Below are 16697 nucleotides of genomic sequence, written 5' to 3'. Positions count from 1 at the left end.
GGCACCCAACTTGAAAAACAGGGTCTCACAACCAGCTACTTGTGAAGCAGCGACCCTGAAGTCCACTAGAGACTCTCTGATGACAACTGCCACCCCTCCTCCCCTGCCCCGGCATCTCAGCTGGTGCCACACCCGAAACCCGACTGGGCACATCCATTTATGATGGTTGCAGCGTCCCAGGATCATGTGATCACCACTTGCGACCTTCCCAGCTGGCTTCTGACAAGCAAAGTCAATGGGGGAAGTCAGATTTGCTTAATATCCATGGTGATTTGCTTTATGATCATGGCAAAAAAGTCATAAAGTCAGGCATGACTCACTTAATGACCACCTCACTTAGCGATGGAAGTTCCGGTTCCAACTGTGATCTTAAGTTGAGGACTACCTGTAACTGTACCTTTCACATGGACTAATGACTTGGTTATTCATGGATTTCATTTCCTTAGATGGAGATGACAGGAACCCGGCTGGCATTTCTATGATATACAGATAAACTCACAGAAAGGAGAGCCATTTAAAAGCAGAAGTGAATAAAATATCTTTTCAACTGTTTCAAAATGAGATGTCCTTGTGTTAATATCAGGCTGCCCTTAATAATGGCAAAAGGCAATAAGTAAGGGGTACGTTTAATTTAAAAACAAAAATAGGACTCCTGTACAGAAGGGAAACAGATACCATCAAGGCCAACTAGATACAGTTTGGGAAGAGAACTAGTAGAAGAATCATGGCTGGAAGGTTAAAGAAGAGGGGAGAGCAAAACATGATAGGAAGAATCTTGGTCTGGGGGAACAAGATGGTCTGGAATGGGTATGCTGGCTGGCTGGGGGAATTCTGGGAGTTGAAGTCCATGTTAATATATTGTTTTCTACTACAGATTAAGGTTACTATGGTAAGTAATTGTCATGATCGCTGTTGCGATGTTTGCGACATCGTAACGGCTCGCATGACAAAGCGCGGAGGTGTGTCAATGACTGGAGAGGTGCAGGCGATAAACCGGACAAAGAGGGTAATGGGTTTGGGAGATCTACAAGGTCTCATCGCCCGGTAATCGACCATTGACACCATTGTCAAAGAAATGATCAGGGCGAGGTTCGGAAGGGCACGTCCGGGCTTTCGAGGAATATCGAAGTCTAATCGCCCGGTAATGGACCATTACTTCGCAGGAAGATAAACGGGGCGATGCCTGGGGCGAATGGGGCTGGACGACCTCTCACCTATCAAGTATTGATGACCTGTCACTCCGTGGAACTCATGGGGCACACCCGGGGAGTGTGGGGGTGGAGCGCTGTTTGGCGCGAGACTATTTAATTCAACTTTTGGCGAGCTTCCCTCACTCTCAGCTTTTTACTGGTGTGCATTCTATTCTAAATAAAAGCCAGAGCTTAAACTTGATTTAGAGTCTGAGTCTTTTATTTAGTCTTAGGCATTCCTTACAGTAATCATTTTGGCCAGGTAAAGAGGTTGAATTTAATTGTCCCCTTTTCACGTGTTAATGGTTGCATTGCCTAAGGGACGAACTTGCCTGGACTTGTTTTAGTTTCAGTTTCCCTTCTGTGTAGGCTTGCAGAGAATATGCAGCTGAGAGAAATCTCTCCTCTCAGCAAACAGCCTTTAAATATGTTTTGCTTTCTGTAAATAAAATTATTTTTATAGAAATGCCTGGTGTGTGACTTTTCTGATCTCTCCTGGGCCAAATGCTTTCCTAGCACTCTGCCAACAGGTTATGGGCCCAGTAAGCAGCCCAGTAAACCCAGTAAAACCCAGAGAGAATAGAGAGATCAGCTCCACACCTCATGCACAATTTAAAGGCAGGTAGCAAAGACCTGTGAAGATTTTCTTTGGAGCCACCTGGAGATTTTCCAGCAACTGCCAGTCCACAGGACAAAGAAGCCAGCTGAGGTGACTTGCAAAAGAAGGAAGAAGCCATGGCTACCTCCCAGCCCTCAGCGATGCCTCTGGAGCGCCTATCAGAGACCAACTATTTGAATTGGGCCCTGAAGATGGAGATGTATCTTCACAGAGAGAATCTTTGGCTGCCAATTGGTGAGCAAACCCCCCCAAATCCCAGTGCTGAATGGCTTAGGCAGGATGAGCGGGCTAGAGCCACCATTATCCTGGGAGTTGAGGACAATCAGCTAGTCCTCGTGTGAGGTATGCAGTCTGCAAAGCAACTTTGGGATGCTTTGAGAGACTTGTATGTAAAGGCAACAGCAGGGAGTAAAGTTACCCTGACAAAAAAGCTGTACAAAGCCTGCCTTGCAGAAGGAGATAGACTTCCTGAGCACCTGCATTATATTCAGCAGCTGTTTGTCGAGTTGCAGGAGAGAGGAATGGAATTTACATCTCTCACAAAATCCTATATCCTCCTGTCCTCACTGAATGAAACGTGGGACACGCTGATTTGTACCCTGGAGGCTATGCCTGAAGCAGACCTCACCCCATCGTATGTTCCACAGCGCTTACTCGCTGAATGGGAGAAGAGAGAGGAAAGATCCCCCCCATCTCTTCTGGAAAGCTGCAGTACCAGAAAAGAAGGGAAAAGAAGGGAAAGGAAGCTGAGGCCACAGCGCTAGCCAGCCAGCGATGCTTCACTTGTGGTTCAGCTGGACATTTGCAGAAAGACTGTGCCTTGAGACCCAAGAGTAGAAAGACAGAGAAGAAGAACACAAGGGCAACACAGAAGAAGGCTCTTCAGACAACCCAAATTGCACAGGTTGCTGAGAAGGGTAATTCTGATGTATGGGTGTTAGATTCTGGGGCCAATTGTCATTTATGTAATTGTAAAAGCTCTTTTGTGTCACTGTCTAAAACTGACAAAGTGTATCTTTGCCTGACGGGTCTGTGACCAAAATTATGGGACAAGGTGACTTGTATTTATCCTGCTTGGGAGAAACTGTAAAAGGTGTGTTGTATGTGCCAAATTTACAATCAAACCTTTTATCTGTGGCACAATTGGCTGCAACAGGGTATGTCATAATATTTAAGAAAAATGGTTGTGAGATACGTAAAAATGGAAAATTGTGTGCTACTGTATATTAAAAGACTCCTTGTACATTGTGCAAAATGCAAGGAAGCCAAGCTGCAAGGCTGCAGTTGGCAACATGCCATATCATGACCAATGTGTACACCTGATGCATAGGAGAGTTGGTCATGCTAATATCAAGTATATAGCACAAATGCCACAGCTGTGTGCTGACCTAAAGATAAAACCCTGTGACAAATACTTAGATTGTGTAGTTTGCAAAGAATGCAAAACACTAAAAGCTCCTGTGAGTAAGCACAGTGACAACTAGACCTTTGGAAATTGTACACTCTGACATTATTGGTCCTTTTGCTCCAAGCAAGGTACACAATGACCATCATTGATGATTTCTCAAGATACACATTTATCTACATCTTAAAACATAAAGATGAGGCATTTGAGAAATTTACAGGTTTTGTGACATGGGCAAATGGAAAATTCCCTAGGCCTGTATCTGCACTCCAGTGTGATAGAGGAGGAGAGTACCTTTCTCACAAATTCAAAAGGTTCCTAGTGGAAAAGGGGATAGAACAAATTCTTTCTAACCCTTACACCCCTCAGCAAAATGGTGTTGCTGAAAGAAAGGGCAGAACCTTGCAAAATGCAATGGAATGCATGCTTAAAGATTCACATTTATCTTTTAAGTATTGGGGAGAGGCAATATCTACTACCTGTTACGTACAAAACAGATTGTATAACTCTGTGATTCAGGACACTCCATTCCATTTGTTTTATGGTGTGAAACCAAAGGTAAACCATCTTAGAGTGTTTGGTAGCACTGCTTGGGTTCATATTCCAAAACAACAGAGAAGGAAAGGAGGCCCCACAACAAAGAAAGCCATCTTTGTTGGCTATGAACAAAGCCAAAGGAGCTACAGGTTCATAATGGGAGAGAAATTAATAATTAGCAAAAGCGCTTCTTTTGCTGAACAAAACTGGGGGAGATTAAATTCTAGCTCTCCAGTTGATCTGACCACCACAAGAGAACAGCAAGGACTTGCTGATGGTGATCTTTTGCCTGATGAGGACATTAAACCAGAAAAGCAAACTGAAGATCTGTCTGATGAGACAGATGCTTCTCAGGAAAGTGATAGGAGTCAAAATTTAAGCCCTGTATTACCTCGCAGATCAGAGAGGAGTAATAAAGGTGTTCCTTCATCACATTTTTCAGGCTGAAACAGTAAAGGCTTTTCACATATTCACAGAACCTGAGTCTTTAGAACAAGTGAATGCTTTACCACCTGAGATTGCACAAAATTGGCATTCTGCCATGCAACAGGAGTTAGCATCCTTGAAAGAAAATAAAACATGGAAACTGGTAAATCTACCTCCCAATGCATGCTGTCTAGGTTGTAGGTGGGTTTTCAAACTGAAAAGGGATGCTGATGGCAAAATCCAAAAATATAAAGCAAGGTTAGTTGCAAAAGGGTTCACTCAAAGGAAAGATTTAGACTTTGACAAGACTTTTGCACCAGTTACTAAAGGTGAATCAATTAGATTACTGTTAAAAATTGCTGCACTCAAAGGAATGTCAGTTCACCACTATGACATTCAAATTGCATTTCTCTATGGTGATTTAGACCACAAATTATACATGCAGTAACCCCCTGGCTATGAAAAAGGGGAGAATCTAGTCTGTGAACTGCAGAAGTCAATCTATGGGTTAAAACAAGCTGCTAGATCCTGGAACCAAAAATTAGATGAAAAACTGCAGAATTTTGGTTTTGAAAAAGGAAAAGCAGATCCATGTATATATATGAAGAAAGACAAACAAGGCTGTATGTATCTGTGCATTTATGTTGATGATTTGCTGCTGTTCACACCAACAGAAAAACTTGATTTTGAAGCCTGCATGAAAAGCCATTTCACATTAAAAAGCCTTGGAACTGTAACAAATTACCTAGGTTTGGAAATACACAGGAAGAAGGATGGTAGCTTTCTGTTAAACCAAAGGGGAGATAATGTTAAAATAATGTGAATGGAAAGACATACAGAGTTGTCAAAGAAAATTGGTTTGTGTCTTATTCTGTAGTATAAAAAGGGGAGTGTTAATATATTGTTTTCTACTATAGATTAAGGTTACTATGGTAACTAATCATTTTGGCCGGGTGAAGAGGTTGAATTTAATTGTCCCCTTTTCACGTGTTAATGGTTGCATTGCCTAAGGGACGAACTTGCCTGGACTTGTTTTAGTTTCAGTTTCCCTTCTGTGTAGGCTTGCAGAGAATATGCAGCTGAGAGAAATCTCTCCTCTCAGCAAACAGCCTTTAAATATGTTTTGCTTTCTGTAAATAAAATTATTTTTATAGAAATGCCTGGTGTGTGACTTTTCTGATCTCTCCTGGGCCAAATGCTTTCCTAGCACTCTGCCAACAGTCCACACATCTTGAAGTTGCCAAGGCTGAGAAACACTGGTCTGTAGATTAGCCTATGGAGTGTTTAAGTGGAGTTTCAATGGAGAGTTTAAGGGCAAAATGTTAATCTTAAATTAGGGCGAAATTTAACAAGTCACAGATCACTCAGGTATTTGATGGGCAGTGCCTAGCAAATTTTATTTTACTGCCTTTTCACACCCTTAGATAGTTTACACTTAAACAACTGTATTATGCATAACCCCGAGAGACATTCAAAGGCACTTTTAGTGTCACTTTCCAAAAATACCCATGGTGTGAGAAGCAGCAGAACAGCCATAAACCCACAAACCTTGTAATCTCCGTGCATCTGCCTTTTAATGATAGCTCTGAATAAAGCTTGAGCTTTAGCAAGGCAGTTAATTAAGGGATGGGTTGAGGCACTCTGGTGGGTCTAGCAAACCTGGGCATCTGTTCTCTGATTTCTCCTCCCTTGATAGGGGATCATCTTTGCAAGAGAGGAATGTGAGGCCTCCAGCTTGTCCATAACTTCTCCCCCTCTGATTGCTCATTGCCTTGTGGAGGGGGGGCGGTTTGCTGGCGGAACATTCCTCAGCTACCAGGGAGGTGCCTTCTCCTGCAGAGCGTGTGGTTTCTTCTGATTGTCATGCATGATGCAACCCAATGTTCTCAGACAGGCTACAACCCAGAATTTCTTCCATCCTGCAATCGTTGCCTCTTTTGCAAATTCTGATTCTGGAATGGCTTCCTTGGTGGTCTATCAGTGACATGTTGGGACTAGTTACCTCTATGTTTTATTTTTTTCTTCCTGAACTGGTCTGTAGCTAGAAATATTATGGGGCCTAAAATGCAACTCTGCCCATGTGTGTGTAAGATCCATGCAGAAAGCCAGGAGTTCAACAAATTGAATGTGTCAGAAGTTTTCTTAATGGCAATAAATATTCATATAAGCCCATTTAATTTGATACTATTTCATTATTTGTAGAGGTTCAAGAATCATTCTATTGCACTTAATGGCCTAACAATGCAAAGTAATAAGATGGGTTACTTCTCACCAAACACTTTATTATTTAAGTTGTTCATATCCTCCTTTTCTTCCAGTGGGAACTCAAGACTAAGTCTGTATATAGCAAGGCAAATCAATTCTGGAAATCTTCCCTTCCCCAATAAATGTATGCACATGTATTTCTACCTGCGGGAAGCCCCATTGGCAAAAAGGGTAGGGTCAGGGGAAATAATATATTAATACCTATGGATTAAAATGAATTACCTGTGAAATAAGGTATCCTATTATAATATTAATTGATTCCCAACTCCACACATTATGATTCCCAACTCCACATATTATGAGTTATGGGTTGGGTTTTGTTGTTTATTCATTCAGTCACTTCTGACTCTTCGTGACTTCATGGACCAGCCCACGCCAGAGCTTCCTGTTGGTTGTCAACATCCCCAGCTCTCCCATGTGGGTTGGGAAGGGCGGTTTATAAATGAAATAAGTATTTTTTAAAAAGGAAAATATGATTTTGCTGTTGCTGAGCCTCCAGTATTTGTTTAGTTGTTAAACTTTGATTGGGAATATGTACATTCAAATCTTCACTTGATATGGAGTCTCTTATAGGACTGTTGTTCTTGGGATAAAATTAGGGGAACCTCTCAGGTGTGCCAATGTTTGAATCCCCATTAAAAAAGCAGGATATAAATGTAATAAATAAATGATATAATATATAATAAATAGAATGATAAGCCATCAAGATACCACAAGAAAAATAAGTTTCAGTCCCCAAATAGTCTACATTTGTATATTGGGGAGATAAGAGAAGAGTAAAACAAAGGCTATCAGCTTGAGAGGGAAGGAAAGAGAGATGTTTCTGAATCTTCATAATACTTCATGTCACATAGCCTGCTGCTTTTACCCCTGGAGGGCCTAAATTTTCCAGGTAGCTGGGAGGGGCAGCTGGTCTTTTTCTTTTTTTAAAAAAGAAATGAGGTGTAGACAAAGGCTGGATTTTCCCTGTAGAGTCAACCAACACGACTGTCTTAATGGTGTTACTTCTTCTATTTGTCAAAGAAATACACTATTCCTTTCCACTGTAACATGTGGAACATCCCAAAATTTGATTTTATGCCACACTGTGAAATTCTTAACATCCTCTTTGACAGACCTTCTGTCTCAGCACCTGCTCTGCAGAGGGAGAACCAAGAAGAGGATCTGGCATCGGCTGTTCTCTTGTTACTGTTGGAAAATTGACCCCATCACTTTAGAAAAGAGGTATGGGTGGGGGGAACAAATTTATTTTTTAAGCTGCCAAAACAAACACCTTCTCCCCCTTTCTAGTACACCATCTTGACATAATGCAGAAGAGTTTCAAAACCATCTGGAATTTCAATATATCATTTGTCAAACATAGAACAAAAGTCTTTTTTTTTAAAAGGAAGTATGGAATAAGGCTGTAAGATTTTGCACTGCTATCTTCACTACGTTTCTGCAAATCAAACCCAATGTTGGGATGGGATAGAGGGAACAGGAACATCTGTGTGAAAAATCAGGTAAGACCTGCATTTCTCTAGGACTACTGTGATTCACACAGTTTATACAATAAAACAGCAAGGATCATGGGAGCCTTACCATAGAAGGCACCAGCACAGAAGCTGTATTTATGGTACTTCCATAAAACTCCTCCAGTGAGTAGATTTGGTGAGCAAAAGAGAGCAAAAGTGATCTTCGTTAGTTAGATGAATATGTCATTTATTCCAACTGCCAAAAGCATAGTCCTTTGGACTATATATGCTTTTATATATGTGGTGGCGCTGCGGGTTAAACCGCTGAGCTGCTGAGCTTGCTGATCGGAAGGTCGGAGGTTCGAATCAGCGTGACGGGGTGAGCTCCCATTGCTAGTCCCAGCTTCTGCCAATTTAGCAGTTCGAAAACATGCAAATGTGAGTAGATTAATAGGTACCGCTTCGGCGGGCAGGTAACGGTGTTCCGTTTAGTCATGCTGGCCACATGACCACGGAAGTGTCTACGGACAAACGCCGGCTCTTCGGCTTTGAAACGGAGATGAGCACCACCCCCTAGAGTCAGACACAACTGGACTTAATGTCAAGGGAAACCTTTACCTTTTTACCTTGGACTATATATATTTAAAGCACTTGATTAGTGGAGACGAAAGAAAGAGAAAGAGAGGGAGAGAGAGAGAGAGAGATGGGTCATCATAGGATGCCGAAGCAGAAGATATTAAGTCAACAGCTGCTTGCAATTCACACACCGCTCTTTCAGGATGGCTGCCTAGGCCCCCAAGTTAGTATGGAAATTCAGTAGCACTGTTCACTGCCAAGAGGCAGCAAAGTATTTTATTCAACCTTATTATTTTATTTTATTTATATTTCAAATTTTGTCACCGCCCATCTCACTCAAAGAGCGACTCAGGGAGGTTTACAATAAATGCTTTAAAAAATGGGAAGAGTGACATTTCTGATTTCAGAAAGGCTTTTTGTTTTTGTTTTTAAGGTGTCCACTTTTTGCCAACTTTTATACAGCACAACCCACATCTGCTCACAACACTTTCGGACCTTTGCCTAGAATGAATTTTTCCCACTCTTAATTTAAATTATGCTTCTTGAGGCAGACGTGGTCACATCCTGTTACTTCACCCCACAGGAAAAGTAATTTTGAACGAACTGTCTTGGAAGTATGTGTTGGTCTCATGTTGCTAGCAGCACCAAGGGATCCTTCCCAAAGATTGGGAGGAAATTGCATTTTGCTTAATACTTTAACCTCAATATTGGGTCTGTCATCTAAAATAGATAGTGTAGGGATGGACCTTTGGGAGAGGGATTATGGGGAGAATAATTTATATTAGTATTAATTTAACAAAATTGTTGAAGATGTCAGTCTGGTGAAATATAACACTGTAGAGATTTCAGAAAAAATGTGTTTGAATACCATGGTTGTTATAGGGAGGAAATGTTGTAGGCAATAGACTTGATGCATATTTGGTGAGAATGTCAATTACTCTGGGTTTTTATATTCATTATTTTCAGATTGGATAATTACTGCAGTTGGTAAACTTTCTCATTGTAAATAGGTTGATTTCCTCTGAGTTTAAATCTCAGTTGTTTGATTTATGTTATCATATGCTTCTGCCATATTTGATTGAATATTGATGCAAATTATGTACTTGTAATATATTGTTTATTATTAAAGCAGCAGTTGCATGGACCTTCTCAATATTTAACAAGAAATAAACTTATGGCTTCTCTGTTTAGAAGCTTAAAAATCCAGAGTCCCCTGTTGGGGGGAGATGGGCAGTGATATAAATTCAATAAAATAAATAAAAATACAGGTAGTCCTTGTTTAGCAACTGCCTCATTTAGCAACCATTCGCAGTTAACACTGTGATGAAAAAGTAACTTTACAACCAATCCTTGCATTTACGACCTTCACTGGTCTGTACAGCAAAGCTGAAGGAAGATCATAAGCACAGCCATGGTCTCACATAGCGATTGCTTCGCTTAATGACTAAGTGTTTGTCCCAATTGTGGTTGCTAAATGAGGACTACCTGTAATATACCCAACTCAGCACCTTCCTGATGTATTGAAGGTCATAAGCCGATAAGTCTCAACCTGTGTAAGATGAGCATTGTGGGAGTTGCAGTCCAACATATCTGGAGGGCTGATAGGTTAAGGAAGATTGAAGTGGAATGAAGTTGAGTTGAGGCAGTACTAGAGAAGTGTTTGGAAAGGGGACAGAACTAGAATTGCTCTGAGTTTGTGTAGATTAACTGAGCTGCTAAAAATCTAATCGATTCTGGCTGAGGTCTATTGCTCTGCCTTGCTTGGGATGTTTGCTGGGATCAGTGGAGAGAATTTCATTGCTTGAAAAGGAAGAGCTTCAGGGCAGAGGTCATTTCAAAGATACAGTCATGTCCAATTAGAACATACAATTTGTCATAACAAAAACAGCACATCAGCACATTCTGGGAGCAAGGATCACGGGGAAGCTGCTACCTCGCATCCCAGGAAGACCATTACGGCAGTGGCCCCCTCTGTCCACCGGGGAAGAGGCAACAGTGGGACGTTAGTTTTGCCCCTTTGGGCATGAATGACTGCCTCTCCCCCCCTCCCCATCTTCCCTCCTTTTCCTGCTTCTTGTGCAGAGAAGTATTGGGGAATTTTTTTTCTGATTTTTTTTTTCTCTGCACCCTGGCCAGATCTGACCCTTTTTCAAACTCGATCCTTCTTTTGCTGGCTTCTCTCACCACGCCAAACCGCACCACACCTGTTCTGTTCAGAAATTCTTGCACAGACAGACAGACAGACAGACAGACTTCTAAGTCCCTTTGCATAATTTATTTCCAACATTCCTTTAGGTGTGAATTTCGTGAAAGCTCAAAGTCCCTTGGGATAAAATAGAAAATCCTGGCCCTACTCACATGCATACCTCCCAGCTACAAAACATTTGCCCATCAGAAATATCCATGAGAGGCATTCCAAACACAGCTACTAAATCTGACCTAAAAAATATGGATGGCCACAAGGTGGTAGACATATCTCAAAATAGCTGAAAGAAAGCCCTCCCCACCCACAGATTTCTTTGGAGCGACCCATACAGCACCACAAAACGTGGGCACCTGCAACACACGTAAAAAAGGGGTAGAACTTCAATTGTGCGGTGGCGGTTACCATCTTGACTTTTTTGACACTGCCTGTGGATGCTGCTGCAAAGGGAGTCAGTTGGCAAGCTTATACCACCTGGGTTTTCCAGTGCTAACAGTGAGGACAATCTGAAAGCTGGTGCTATTATCTCCATACCTATCCATGTCCTAATGTTGTGCTTCCTACAAATCCATGGGAATTTATTAATTGATTTATATTGATTTATTCAATTTATATAGCCACCTGCTCAACTTGCAACTCCTTACAGTCCAAAATAACCTGAAGGTCAATAGGTTGTTCTATTGAGAGAAGCTATTGAGCTAAAAACACCACATTTTGATAATTCTGCCTGTAACACTTACATATTTACCAGCCTCTGAATTTTGTGCAGTGCTGGCTGTTTCTTGAATTTCTTGGCATGGGGCAAAGTTGTAGGTTTCTTGGGTGGGGGACACAGGGGCAGGCTGCATTAATATAATCAGTATCTGAAAAGACCTTCACATAACAGGTGAAAATCAACAGTAGACATGGAGTTTCAGTCACTGTTAGTGCTGAATGAAGATCGGGGGAGCCCTCCAGTTTACATCTACACCTCTTGGATCATGCTATCAGTGAAGGGGCTTCATGCTTCCAAGTTAAAGTCCAACTATGTTTGATATAGTATAGAATTCCAGCCTTCCTCTCCTCTCTCTTGAGTTTTGAACATTCTTCTTCATGAAAAAGTGCTCCAGCAGGAATCTGTTGGGGATTCATCCTGCTTTAGCCTTGGAGGCAGAAGCCATCAAGACTCAGAGGACTTAAAGTAAACCAGTGTAGAACCAGGAGATAACTTGCCCTATCTAGCTAGCTATTAATCAAAGAAGTTACCATTTTTCTCCCTGCTCTATAAAGCAAGTCAGCAAGAACTAGGGCTGTGGATTTGTCCCTCGCATGTTGGCTAGATTTGACCATCTGATGCTTCTTTGGCATCTCTAGAGGGCAGGTGGTTAGAGCCTCTGCCGCTCCAGGAAGGGGTTTGCGAAGCATAAATCATGGGTTAAAGTGATTGCCTTCTTCCCGTCAACTATCCACATGGTTTCCCTCCTGTCTCCTCTGCCATCAATTTTTGTGCAGAAGCTGAGGTCTGAACTAATTCGTTCCACATATGTTGTGTCACCTTCTCCAAGCATGCTGGGTGTGAATGACTCAGGAAAAGATTGAAAGGAACTCGGGCACCATCTTAAAAAGGCTTTTGGCATGGGGGAGTGCAGGAGAGGAAAATTCAAGTTCTTCCTTGAATGTTTAGGATTCTTTCTCTGGAGAACAGAACAATGAGCCAAGACTGCAGTTTAGTGACAGGGCCTTTCAGTCCCTGCCATTGTCGTGAAGAGCTTCAAAAAACCGAAACAGAAAACACAGAATGCTGATGCCAATGAGTGTTGAATTCAAGAAACTGTCTCTTAGATAGTAGTTCCCTATCATCCCTTCTTTGGATAACTGGGCTTCTAATTCTAACCCAAATTAGAAGAGTAAAAGTTTGATCTGATTTTATATCCATGCAGTGTCAATTCTGATTTTTGTCAACAATTCTATTGGTGAGAATTACTTTTCCTATGTGAGATGGAGGGGTACCCATTTGAGGTACCTTGCTTCAAAAATCGTTGCCCTACGATGCACTGGTTCACCCAGTTAAAGGTTACAAAATATCAAACAGACACAAGAGTTTTAGTAGTATATAGATTCAAGGTGCTTTCTGACTGGAGCTGATACCTGAAGGGTTGATTGAATGTTTTCCTCCCCTCTATCCCTCTGGGAGACAGCATTTCAGTGAAATTCCTTCTCTGTGGGTAAAGACAGTGTGTGGAGGACAGAAAGTGAACTTGGCGGGTGGTGGGATGAATCTGTTCGGGATGAATCTTTCTGTGATCCTATGGAAGGAAAGCATATCTATAGATAGATGTGTTTAATTACAGTGACTACAAAATTCCTGGAATGAAGAAAACATCTCGCTAAATATTAAGGGCCATTTATCTTTTTTATCAATTGAAAATAGTCTTGTGTTTGGGTTCCCCCCTTTCCCTTAATGTTTCCATGCTCCCAATCCATCCAACTTCCTCCCCGGAGCAAAAACAAAGGCTTAGTGGTTTCAGGATTAGAAGGATACATTATTCTGTCATGTGTCTTTAGTTAAGCAAACTGCAAGCAGCAGGGATTCCTGCTGGCTAAAGGGCCATCTCTATTTCTCCATCTCACTCAGGCTGTTGGTTTTCATGGCATCCTTTCCATGATGTCAGTTTTTCTGGTGTTAATGCCTCTCGTTGAGGGATACATAGCTCTTGGCTTCCAGCAGTGTATCTCCATTTCATCTCCTTTTGCTGCTGCACCCGATTAAACACAGGAGGGGCTGAGCGTTGCCAGAAACAAGCCTCAGTCTTGTCAGAGTCAAATAATACCTCAGTAAAGAGAGAGAATGGCACCTTTACAGCCGTTGGATAGCCAACTTCTAACTTGGAAGAAACAGCCACAGGCAAGGGCCTTAATTCTGCTTTGCCTTCTTGTTGAGGGTCTTCCTTTCCTAGACACCATGCTAGCATAAACCTGCCCTCTCGCAAACAATATGGTGCTACCAAAGCAGGGTTTCTGGGGGGGTGGGGGGGTTTGAAAGTCAGGATGGCAGCCACAGCTGTGTGATCGGTGCCTCACACCTTTTTTATGCATGTAAAAGAGAGGTGAGGCTTGGATGATGCATTTGTGGCCATGGTCTTGACTTTTTTGATCTTTTTTGACCTTTTCCAATGAACAAACTCTCTAAAAATGTATATATCTAGGGAAAATGTTTAAACAAATATGCAGGTTACAGGAACAATGCACAAAAATGCACCATATTAGGGACAATTATGAAGATCAGGAAAAAGTATATATTAAAAACTGTACATCAGTATTATATGCATGTTTTGTCCAAACTTAAAAAAATTCTCAGATTGATGTAAGATTAGACATGCTGAAATTCAAAAAATGAGGAATGGAGTGTGGCTGAAATTGTCAGATTCATACATTCCACCCTTTAGCGGGAACTAATTCTTTTTAGCAACAGATAGCCATGTTGTTTTGCTGCAAGAGGCTAACATATCTGTTGCTAAAAAGAATTATTCAAGATGCTGATGCTCAATAAATTGGTATTCTTTAATGTGCCGCAAGCCTTTTTATTCATTCTGCAAAAACAGAGGTGAAACGATCAACAACCTATGAAAACTTGTTCCCAGTTCCTCTCATTCTTCAAGCTGCACCAGAGAGTAACAAGAAGCTGTGGTTATTCCACAAACATTTTCTGAATTGCAACATGTTTTGGAACCATTTACAGATTTCCCTGAATTACAAAATAATATTCCTTGCTCATTCACAAAGCACGCCAGTTCCTGCATCATATGTCACAGAAAAGACTTGGGTTTATATTACATTCAGATCATGTTACAATTGTTGCTATAAATTGATGAACTGTTTGTTCAACAGGGTTCTGTTTAGTTCAGAATATGCCTCATATATATCTATATATCTATAAATCTATATATCTAGAGAGAGAGATAGAGAGAAAGCAAGAAAAGATGTAAAATGTATTCCACTATGTATTGTAGCTGCCATCCTCCAAGTAATTCTGAACTGTTGATAATAACATATTCTGGGGCAATTTAAAGGTTTCTAGCTATTTTTAAGAGACATTACTGTTATCCCCAAATCTGCTGTGTTTTTGCATTGCTGGGGATTTAGTTCTTCTCTTGGGTGAAAAATAGTCATTTGGCAGAAGTGGAGGAGCCCAGATTTAGGTGGGAGAATCATAAAAACAGCCCCTTATCTGTACCAACTTCCAAATCTACATTTTATAAAATATAAAAATTGGGAGAGGGGGGGAATGTGACTTAAGCATCACATATAATTTGATCCTAGAACTGGAATGACCTGTGGCATGTACTGAAAAGTAAGTTCCTGTGAATAAGTGTGATTTATTTCTCAGTAAACATGCAGAAAGTTAGGCTGAATTTTCTTAAAACTCAAGGGAAATATTCTTATTTCATTTTTTGAAAATACTGGGAAGTATGGATTCTGGCAACTCTTCTGAGAAACAAATTATATGGACTTTTTAATACCTAGTGGCTACAATTTCGCACCGGCAAAGGGTTACACAAGGCTTCTGATTTCTGTGGTATCTAAAACTGCCACATGTTCCATCTATGTTTTAATTTAGTGTGGAGATTTAGCCTGAACAAAGATACTTCGTTCTACTACTCATCATTAGGTTTTAGTTACTATAAACAAACAAACAAAACAAATCTATTATATTTGCATACATTTTCTGGGAAATGGTAGATCAGAAGTGAGAGCACGCTTGACTTTTTTTTTTTTCTTCATAAAACGTATATCATGTAAACTGTTACCCTCTTGGGAAGAGGGAGCACTCCTTTGTGAAAGAGTATGCATGCTATCTGCAGTGTTTTTTAAAGTTCTTCCGCAGACTTTTTTCTCTGATAAAATATCTGAGATTTTTCTTTTTCTCCTTCCCTTTCTCATGAAGACAAGACGGCCTTGTAGATGTTTTCTTCACAACTACTAATGCATTTTTAATTCATTTTCTTCCCCCCCAAAATTTTCACCTGCCATTTTTCTTACACAATGCTCTGGAGCAACACTAAGTTTGGGGACGGGGGTGGGGGTGGGGGTGGGGGGTGGAGGGGTAGGGGCATATGACGGATTCAAAGGATAGCTGGCTTGGTACTGAAATGGCTTCTGCTGCTGTTTGCAATGGCCCACGAAGGAGAAGAAATTCAGAAAAATGAGGCTGTGACTTGAAATGCTGACCGTTCTCCTTCCAAGGACTCCCTGGAGGAATCCGTTGAAACCATTCCTCCCAATTTGTCTCTCTTTGTACAAGCTCTAGTATTTACAACCATCTTTAGAACAATGGATGAAAACCAATCTGCCGATTAATCAAAAGGCATATTTTTTTTAGTCAACCAGGATTGCAGCCCTAAACATACCTAGTGGCTATTAACCCCTTCTACATTTCTTCTCTTACCAAATGTTTACGCTGGAATACGTTAACAGTTGCACTTGATAAAACAATATAGCCTTAATGAATAGAAACAAAATTGCAAGTTTAAAAAAATCTGCATGGAAGATAAGGCTAACCTTGGCTACGCGCCCTGAAGGGTTTATTTTCCTCTCTCCCTAAGCGAAAATCAGTCCTCGAAAAGCTTCAAAGCCAGTTTTCAAAATCAAATTTGCCCTTGACAACTGCAGGAACAGAAGTTGGACTAGACTCTTCTTTGGTCTGAATCAGTCCAGCTCATTCTTTACATTCCTTGAAAGATTTAAATGGAATAACACATCCTCTGTTGGTATAATGCAATCCAAGGAGTTGCACTTTACATCGTTTCACAACCTTGCAGGATGAACACCAGTATAATGAATGCTCCTAGAAACTTGCTGCCCGTTTTTTCCTCTCCTTGTCTATTGCTGTCAGTAGAATTTGCTTTGTTTTGCTTTCTGCAATGTTATTACAGTAAAAGAACAATTATTGTTGCTGATCTTTTTGACTGTCATAAATACAACATTCCCATTTACCTGAATACTCATTTTCTGCTTAACTGCCATCTCTTTCCTTCACAATCAT

The sequence above is a fragment of the Candoia aspera genome, chromosome 4 (genome assembly GCF_035149785.1).
Source record: "Candoia aspera isolate rCanAsp1 chromosome 4, rCanAsp1.hap2, whole genome shotgun sequence".
Taxonomy (NCBI): domain Eukaryota; kingdom Metazoa; phylum Chordata; class Lepidosauria; order Squamata; family Boidae; genus Candoia; species Candoia aspera.
Note: the sequence above shows the minus strand (reverse complement) of the source record.